This window comes from Akebia trifoliata, chromosome 9, assembly GCF_017979445.1.
Source record: "Akebia trifoliata isolate Shusen 1 chromosome 9, ASM1797944v1, whole genome shotgun sequence".
NCBI classification, from domain to species: domain Eukaryota; kingdom Viridiplantae; phylum Streptophyta; class Magnoliopsida; order Ranunculales; family Lardizabalaceae; genus Akebia; species Akebia trifoliata.
Window position 1 is genome coordinate 13,751,457 of NC_141383.1, and position 8,926 is coordinate 13,760,382.

Genomic DNA, 8,926 nt, shown 5'->3' on the forward strand with positions numbered 1-8,926 from the left:
CTGTCATTTGGGGTTTCTTAGAGAAGAAGAGGAAATAATGAAATAAAAGAAATCAGATTCCTTTTTATAATAAAGCTGAGGGGCATACTTGTAATTTCCCCTTTATTTCTAGTTTCGATCGTAACTTAACTATTCGGACTCGGAAAACGACAAACGAATATGCCATTTCAAATAATTTTTCGTTGTGGTTCTAATGGTGTCATCAAATCTTTTCGACTCTTGCTCTAACAAAATTTTCTATTTTGGGTCCCACTTAACGCGAAATTCGAGAATTTTATAACTTTTCCTTCGAACTCGAATTCGAACTTGCTTACAGGCTAATGTATATATTAAGATCGTTTTGAAACTAATGGCGAAGTCGGTTTTCCTTGAAATTAATCATAACAAGATCCGAGTATTTTACTCTAAGTCTCTTCTTCGATATTTTCCTTCAAATCTCACCATTTAATTTCCTCGAGATATGAGTTGAAAATCTAGGGTGTTACATTCTCCCCCCCCCCCCTTAATAAAAATTTCGTCCTCAAAATTTGAATCATATCTTATCGAACTTCTTCCGCTACCTCACTAACACAACATGTGTAACCAACAAGACTTCTAGGTGATTATCACTCATTCAGGTTTTCAAGCCCATTTCTTTCATAACTCCTAACTGCATGTCACATAGTTTTCATCAACTCAATACATGCATCCATTAATCACTCCAAATCATTCTCATGCCCCAACTAATTTATCATTTGTATAATCATCGAATGCAGTCAACTCGCATCATGTCAATTCCCCATCCATTTCTATCAATAATTCTTTCATACCTCCTCTATCGTTTATCATTGTTTTCCTTACCAACCACATCGCCTATTATGCGTACTTGTACCTATAATGAAAATCACTCTTCAATACGTTGTTTTACTACAAACACCATTACACTAATACTACTTCACAAATCGCATCAAACCTTTATTCCCAATACACCAATATTTCTACATTCGACTCCATATTCCAAGTTTTGCTTATCGTGATGTCTCCTTAAGGCCTTTGTCACAATCTTCGTGATTTAAAAATCTTAATCATGAGGGTAACTCTTACGTCAAACAAATTGTTTCACAATTAAACCACGCGTGAAGGGTCTAACAAATACTTCTTCGGCATAGCACGTAGAACACACGGTGAACCTACTTAAAATCCATTCAACTATTTCAAACGGTACCATAAGCCGCAAGTCACATGCCTTCTTTCCCTATTCCCAAAATCACAGTATTGGCCGGCTATTGTTTAAATATCATTGTAATATCAATTAATTCTTATTCATGTAACTATATATTTTTCCTAAATCATACATATTTCTACTTATCACCCAATACTGATAATACCATGATTAGCTTTTACAAATCTCACAACTATCTCTCGTGAATTTCAATTCATAAACAGTATTGTTGTCTTACCTTCTTCATCTATCTTCTCACTATTCCCTTAAGTCACCATTAATGCAACCTTATCATAACAATATTCTTCCTCGTATCTTATATTGATCCACCTTATTTTCAAAACTACATTTTTCTACCTAACTCTTCCCTACCGTCATTCCAAATTGTTTTAGTAAAATACTATTCACTATTATAATCGTCAAATTCAACATGCTTCCCCATTCAGAAATTTATTTCTTCTCCTAATGAAGCGCATATTTCACCCATCAAGTTTTACTTCAAAATACTCGTTCATTCTTGTCATCCACAAAAATTTCAATTTTCGATTCCATACCTAATAATTTTTCTTTTGTAGGTTCCTACTTAATCTTCAGAGAACCTCATTTTCCCTTCCCAAGGTATCATTCTAACATCACTTTTTAACAATTACGTTTAGCCTTAATTCACACATACTCAACACCATATTATTATCACGTCTTGAATATACTTATACCACAATACACATCTCTACTCATAATACCCTTCCTACCTTACCTAACTGTGCCTATCTCCTCAACATTCTTTGTCCCATAGTTTTTCACAACTTTTCTGATAGTGTTGTAACTAGTTTTATTACTCGATCCGTCTCAATAAATTATTGGATCCAATAAGTGTGCAAAACTTTAGCAACAATATATGATCTAAAGGAAGCAATATTGAATAGAACTCCAATTTCTAACATCATAATTAAAAAATCGTACCTTCTATGACATTGTCGGAGACAATCGGTTCCTCTTGAGTCACAATCCCTGCATGTGACTGTGATAGATGACATTCTCTTCTAATATGTCCCACTTGACCACACCCATAACATGTTAATGATTTCATCTTCGTAGATTTCTGTAGAGTAAGCAGTTGGCAAACTGGAGTCTGAATTCTCTGGGTCTGTCTCGTTGGTACTCTTGGCCCTATTAGCCTCGTTGGAGTTCCACCCATTCTATGACTCGATGATGAGGGCACCCCACAATTCGGTGGTGTAGTAGCTTTATATTGTGCATACGCTAATCCAGAGGCAGTTGGCCTTGAATACATCGGTTTCTTGGCTGGGTCAGATCTGGAAATAAAAAAGGTTGGGAGTTGACTGGTATGTCCCTAGGATATCTTTAATTCCATCCTTTCTCGTTTTTGACCACTAGTTCGGTCCGCTTGTGATGGTGTAAGCATGTCATCGACCTTGTTAAAATTCGGTGAACTTATTGTTCCTTGAATTTGCCCTTCTAGCATCTTTCTGAGCCATGCATCTTTAATCGGTCGATGTGGACCTGAGCATTGCACCCCTGTGTGTCCCAACTTACCACATTCATAACACGCTATCATTTTTTCTTTCGATCGATTTAACATCATATGATGTTGTTTCTTACAAAACTCCTCCATCTCTTGCATGGGTATTTCTATAGTCTCGCTACTTATGTATGGTCGTTTTTCCCGTGACCCTACTAGTTTCGTAATTGTTTGCCTCTTGTTAGATCCTAACTGCCCTTTTTCAAATAGGCTTGGAGGCGATGATTGTACTATCCTTATTTCTTCTCGTAGTCCTCCTTGTGTTGGAATATCTACCTTAGGGTCCTTATGGGATTCATCCTTAAGATGGTGGTCGAGTTTTTCTTCTATTCTTTCTAGTCTTTTCGTTAATTGACCCACCATGATCATTTGAGCCTCAAACATCTCCAATTGTCTCTTTTCCATACGTGCTTGACTATGAGATAATTCCGAGACTGCTTCTATTAACTGTTCTATCTTGGTGAGTTTACTCGACCCAGGTAGGTCTTCCCTACCACTTTGACTCTGTGTCATGGGTCCAGTTGTAACTCTACTTCCTTGCATCTTTCCTCACCTGCGAGTTCAGTAATCTACTATTTATCAAAAGCAAGGTACTCTTTAGATCCAGGTCAACATCATTCTTACGAAAGCATTAACCATTATTATAATATGGAATTTAGTAATGAACACCATTTTCATTACTGTAGAATGAACCTAGAATCTTATCTTAGGCTTACTAGGCTCTACGGACTTCTAGACACGGGAGAGCTCGTAATCCCAATACGGAACCACTGATAAGCTCGAATATTGGATTCCTAGTAACACTCTAGGATTATCTTTAATGCCTGTGGTATCAGTCAATTCTCCAAAACATAATAGATATGTATCCCATACGGATCTAATATTGTGCTCTGATACCATCTGTGACGCCCAGCCAAACGCTAACACAAATCCCAAGGCCAAATCCCAAGGTACTAGGTGACACCTCGAAATTTCGGCATGGTCTCCTCTATTTATGTTAGCGTTTCACGGAACTCAAACCTGATAAACCAATTTATAACAAAACCTGTATATAAAAATGTAGATACAGAAAAATAACAGTGGAAGACTAATTACATCTAACATGTAAGTAGATCAGAGTGCGAAAGATTTATCAATATACAGGCTTACCAAAACACTCTCACTCTAACAGAGGCCAAAACTCTCAAATCCAAAAACTACATTCATCCTGGATGAAACTGACAACGCTAACGGATGTAGCCCAAGTGCTCACCAGGCAATAAACTCTGATCGTCGATCTGATCGACCAGATACTCCTCAATTACTGACTCTACGCCTGCCTCGAAAGCTGCAAGTGCTGAAACTAAAAAAAATAGGAAGGAAAGGGTGAGTAACAATGGTTACCCAGTAAGTCCACAGCCAATTCCTACTAATAACCCTTCCTAAGCATGATCGAATAAAGCATACTGAACATTTTAATACGTGCAAGGTTTTACAAGATAAAATACGATCAACTAGTACATATAGCCAGGGATGAGTAACTAAACAGTTCTAAAAATTTCACATAACATCAATCATCCATACTCATTATACATTTTCCATTTTATGCAAATACAGTTGGCAACATTAAAATAATAGACATGCTTCTCAGTTTGTAATTCGAAATATAACGACATATACATAATACAAATGGTAGAGTATTAGAATTAAAGAGTTGGGATTCACGACTGGATCGCTCCCAGTCAGGACATGATATTCCCCAAATAACATCGTAGTTCCTGATTTTGTGGCTGGTCGTGTCTACCACGCTTGCGGAACCATTTATCCGGCTCAGGCTGGCCGTTTGACGTGACCGTAAGCAATGGGTCTCTTTTCGATGTGTCAGAACGTTCGACTACTACTAGATTGTTATTGATCACTGACTAATCATCTTCGTCTACGCCTATCAGGCGTGCATGTGATTCCCAAAAGACACTCCACTCGTATACAACCACCTTTACAATACACGTTCACTGGTAAAGATAAGAAAGGAATGGATCCGGATTCCAGTTGTGACTCCACTCTCATACGCGTCCCATACCACGTATGAGTTTGGTGGTCCCTACCGTACATCCCAGGATAGTGCACCCCTCCGGATGATGTGACACACTATCCCTTCAGGCATTCACAAACCCTTTAACAGCTCACAAAATAGCTACGTATATATATATAGTTTTTCATTTAAAACAAAAAGTGAAATTAACAGAACATGATTGAGAATGGATATCCAGTTCCTACCATGCAACCGTGGCCAATCGGCCTAAAATAAACAACAGTACTCAGCGCACGCGCTAACATAATCGGAAATAAACATGCAACCCTTTCATTAATAACCTGGATATCCTTTCACCAACCTACACACAACATACAATGTAAAATGTAGACATCACCCCTCGGGCGTGATTCTGACATTTTACCGTTCATTCCCTTTTCCCATTCTCTCAACATTCTCACTTTTCATCTTTTCAAATTAACCATCCACTTCCAACATTTCAAAGTCATTCTTTTGGTATTTCTATTGAAAAACCATCAAAGTTTATTCAAAAATAAGGTTCCAGTGATGCTCGGGATCACAACTGTTAAAAATAGAGAAAGCTGGTGAAAATTTGGCTAAGTGTCGAAAACTCAAAATTTTAAAGTTCTCGAAATTAAAAACGGGTTTTTCGAAATGAAAGTCTCGATCATGAGATTCGACACCATATAGTTTTTGTAATCTAATTCAAAGTTACGCGAAAATTATTACATTTTAAAAACTTACCGAAAACGTCGAAAATTACGTTTTGTTCTTGAAACCAAAATTCGGATTTCGATCCTTTGAGATTTGGATCTTAAAACCATTCCCATTGTTCCGAAATGGGGGGTAAAACCTTAATTTCATTAAAGAACTTAAAGTAAAGAGGACATTTACTTAAATGTTTTTAATGAAATAAAGGGTGAGAAATAGTGTATAAGGTGTGAGGAGGTCAAGCCAAGAGTCAGAACACTGTTCTGATCAAAACTGTGTCTGTCGGTGGTTGTCGGTGGCAGAACCAAGATTCTGTCGGTGGAACCGACAAATTGGTCATCAGCAGATGTCGGTGGGACCGACGGTCCTGCCGACAGAACAAAATTTCCTCGCGTTTCGTCGGTGGCAGAAGCTTCATTCTGTCGGTGGGACCGACAGAATGCCTTCGGTAGGTGCCGGTGGCACCGACCCTTCCCACCTACAGCCTGAACCTCACTCGCAATTTTTGAGTTTTTCGATCCCTTTTTCGATTTCTTCTTCCATTCTTCGAACCATTCGACCCACCCACGATTTTGTTATCAAAATTCGATAAAACATAAACAAAACACCTACTTCTACCATGAATTAGAAATCAAACACCAATTTCTACGATTTAAATGCAAACAATAAGTTTTGTTTCAAAACCCTAAATGCACATTGAGAAATCTAAAGCTATCAATAAGAATTGGAAGTCCCTTACTTGGTTGTGGACGCCAAGAATACAAGCTAGCACTACAACTCAAGGTTGGATGGCTCGAAAGTTGAGGTTGGGCTGACTTGGATGCGAAACGAGCGAGGGTTTGCAAAGTATCCGACAATGACGTCCTCCTTCTCCTCCATAATGAAGTATAGACCTAGCTCCTAACTCGATGAAGCCCTCGGATGGAAGATGTTGAGGTTTACTCGACCTACCCGACTGGTTTTGATGGAGGATGGGGAAAACGAACAAGAATGGGTAAGTAAAGATGGTGAGGTTGTAGTTCTCGACGTGGCCGACAACTTTGTCTTCTTCGTCGAGGTTCAACTCAGCTTCGTTTGCATACAAACTTGATGACAATGGGTGGAAACCCTAGGGTGGAGAAGTGGCTGTCATTTGGGGTTTCTTAGAGAAGAAGATGAAATAATGAAATAAAAGAAATCAGATTCCTTTTTATAATAAAGTTGAGGGGCATACCTGTAATTTCCCCTTTATTTCTAGTTTCGATCGTAACTTAACTATTCGGACTCGGAAAACGACAAACGAATATGCCATTTCAAATAATTTTTCGTTGTGGTTCTAATGGTGTCATCAAATCTTTTCGACTCTTGCTCTAACAAAATTTTCTATTTTGGATCCCACTTAACACGAAATTCGAGAATTTTATAACTTTTCCTCCGAACTCGAATTCGATCTTCCTTACAGGCTAATGTATATATTACGATCGTTTTGAAACTAATGGCGAAGTCGGTTTTCCTTGAAATTAATCATAACAAGATCCGAGTATTTTACTCTAAGTCTCTCCTTCGATATTTTCCTCCAAATCTCACCATTTAATTTCCTCGAGATATGAGTTGAAAATCTGGGGTGTTACAGTATTTCAGGTATTTTTCTTGAAATTTTTTCAAAAGATCTTTAATAAATTAATATTTTATTAAGTGGGACTTAAATGGTTTGTATTATTTACTAGGGGACTATTTGGTACATATTCTCAATAAAGAGTTATTCAGTATCCCAAAAATATAAAATAAATAATAAGAATAATAAGAAGAAAAAAAAAAACTTTCCTTAATAACTTAGTAAGGAAAGTTTCTTGACTGCATCACCTTGTAGCATCTAAAAACATGATATGATGGGCAAAGTTGTAGAGAACAAAATTCTAAGACCTATGAAAAATAAAATAAAATAAAAAAGTTAATTTTACAATTGAACGTTAATTATAAATTTGAGAGTTCGGTAACCGTCTATTTTTCAAACCTTGGATCAAGCTCAAAAAATTATTTTTTGAATATTAATTTTTTTGTGAAATCTAAAGGCAGGTACTAGATTGTCGTTGTGGGTTCAACAACCCTTAGTGAGATTTGAAATCTTATTTTGTTAGCTTAACTCATAATAAAATTCAATAATTTCATATAAAAATAAACCTTCCAAAAATCCTCAAATCTCATTATTCAAACCACAGTTACCGAATTTGCTATAAAGGTACTGAATTGTGAATCGATTCGAATCGAACCAGTTTGTGGTATATTTCACTTTAGGTTCACGAAAAGTAGTGAACTAAATAAATTATATCATTTTATCTAAATTATTATGGGCCCCCTCCATATATTAATAATATTGAGTTATCCCCCTAAATTTTCAAACTGCTAACATGCCTCTTTGACCTTGGTTTTTATTAATAAACTATTGAAAAATGACCAAATACCCTCATCTTCAACCTATTAAAATAAAATAAAATATACTATAAAAACTTGATTTTTTTTTCTTTTCAAAATATGTCATCTTCAACATTTCTTTTACCATGTTCATTACTTCAACCTTCAAATATCCTCATCTCAATTTACCCTTACTCACTAGGTTCATTATTGAGTGGCAAATTACAAACTCGAATTTGAATCATCAAATAAGATAATATAGATTCAAATACCTTTTAAAATCAAATTTCAACAATAAATAGGGAAATGGGCTCACAAGATAGAGACTTTTTCTAAAAATTTGCAAACTGAGATTATAATTGAAGAGTTGGTCATTCATCCCATATATCATGAAATTTTTTTATATTTAGCAATTATTATTTTTCTTCCTTGAGTACTCCTATAGATTATTGTTCAAGTTTAAGATGAAATTTTCTTCGGTATAAAAAATTAAGATGACTAGCATACTTGTAGGAAGAAATGTAGGGTGAGTTTGGTTTAGATTGTAGAATTTGATTCATGATTTTGATTATGGATTATCAAAATCAGATTGTATAAAATATTATTCAGAATACAAAATCTTATTTTATCTAAATTGTTTTAAAAAATGATTTTACAGTCGGAATCCCTCTTGGCTACATTGTTTCTAAAAATTGATTTTGTGGAATAACACACCAATTTATATTTTTCTAAAATAATGGGATAAAAATATAAACAAAAATGTTCAAATGCATCATTTATCCTTTCTTTGATTTTCTTTTGAGGTCTAAATGTTCCACAAATTGTAATTTTTATGATACAATTGATTTTATGGAAAAAAAACCCTCAAATTATATTTTCCAAGCTAATGAAATAAAAATTTAAAAAAACATGTTCATGCATCCTTCGTAATTGCCTCCTCTTTTGTGGTCCACATGATCTACATATCACAACATTTATGCTAAAATTGAAAGAAAAATGATTTAATATAAATGCATTAGATTTTGGTGAGTTTCTAATAGAATGTATAAGG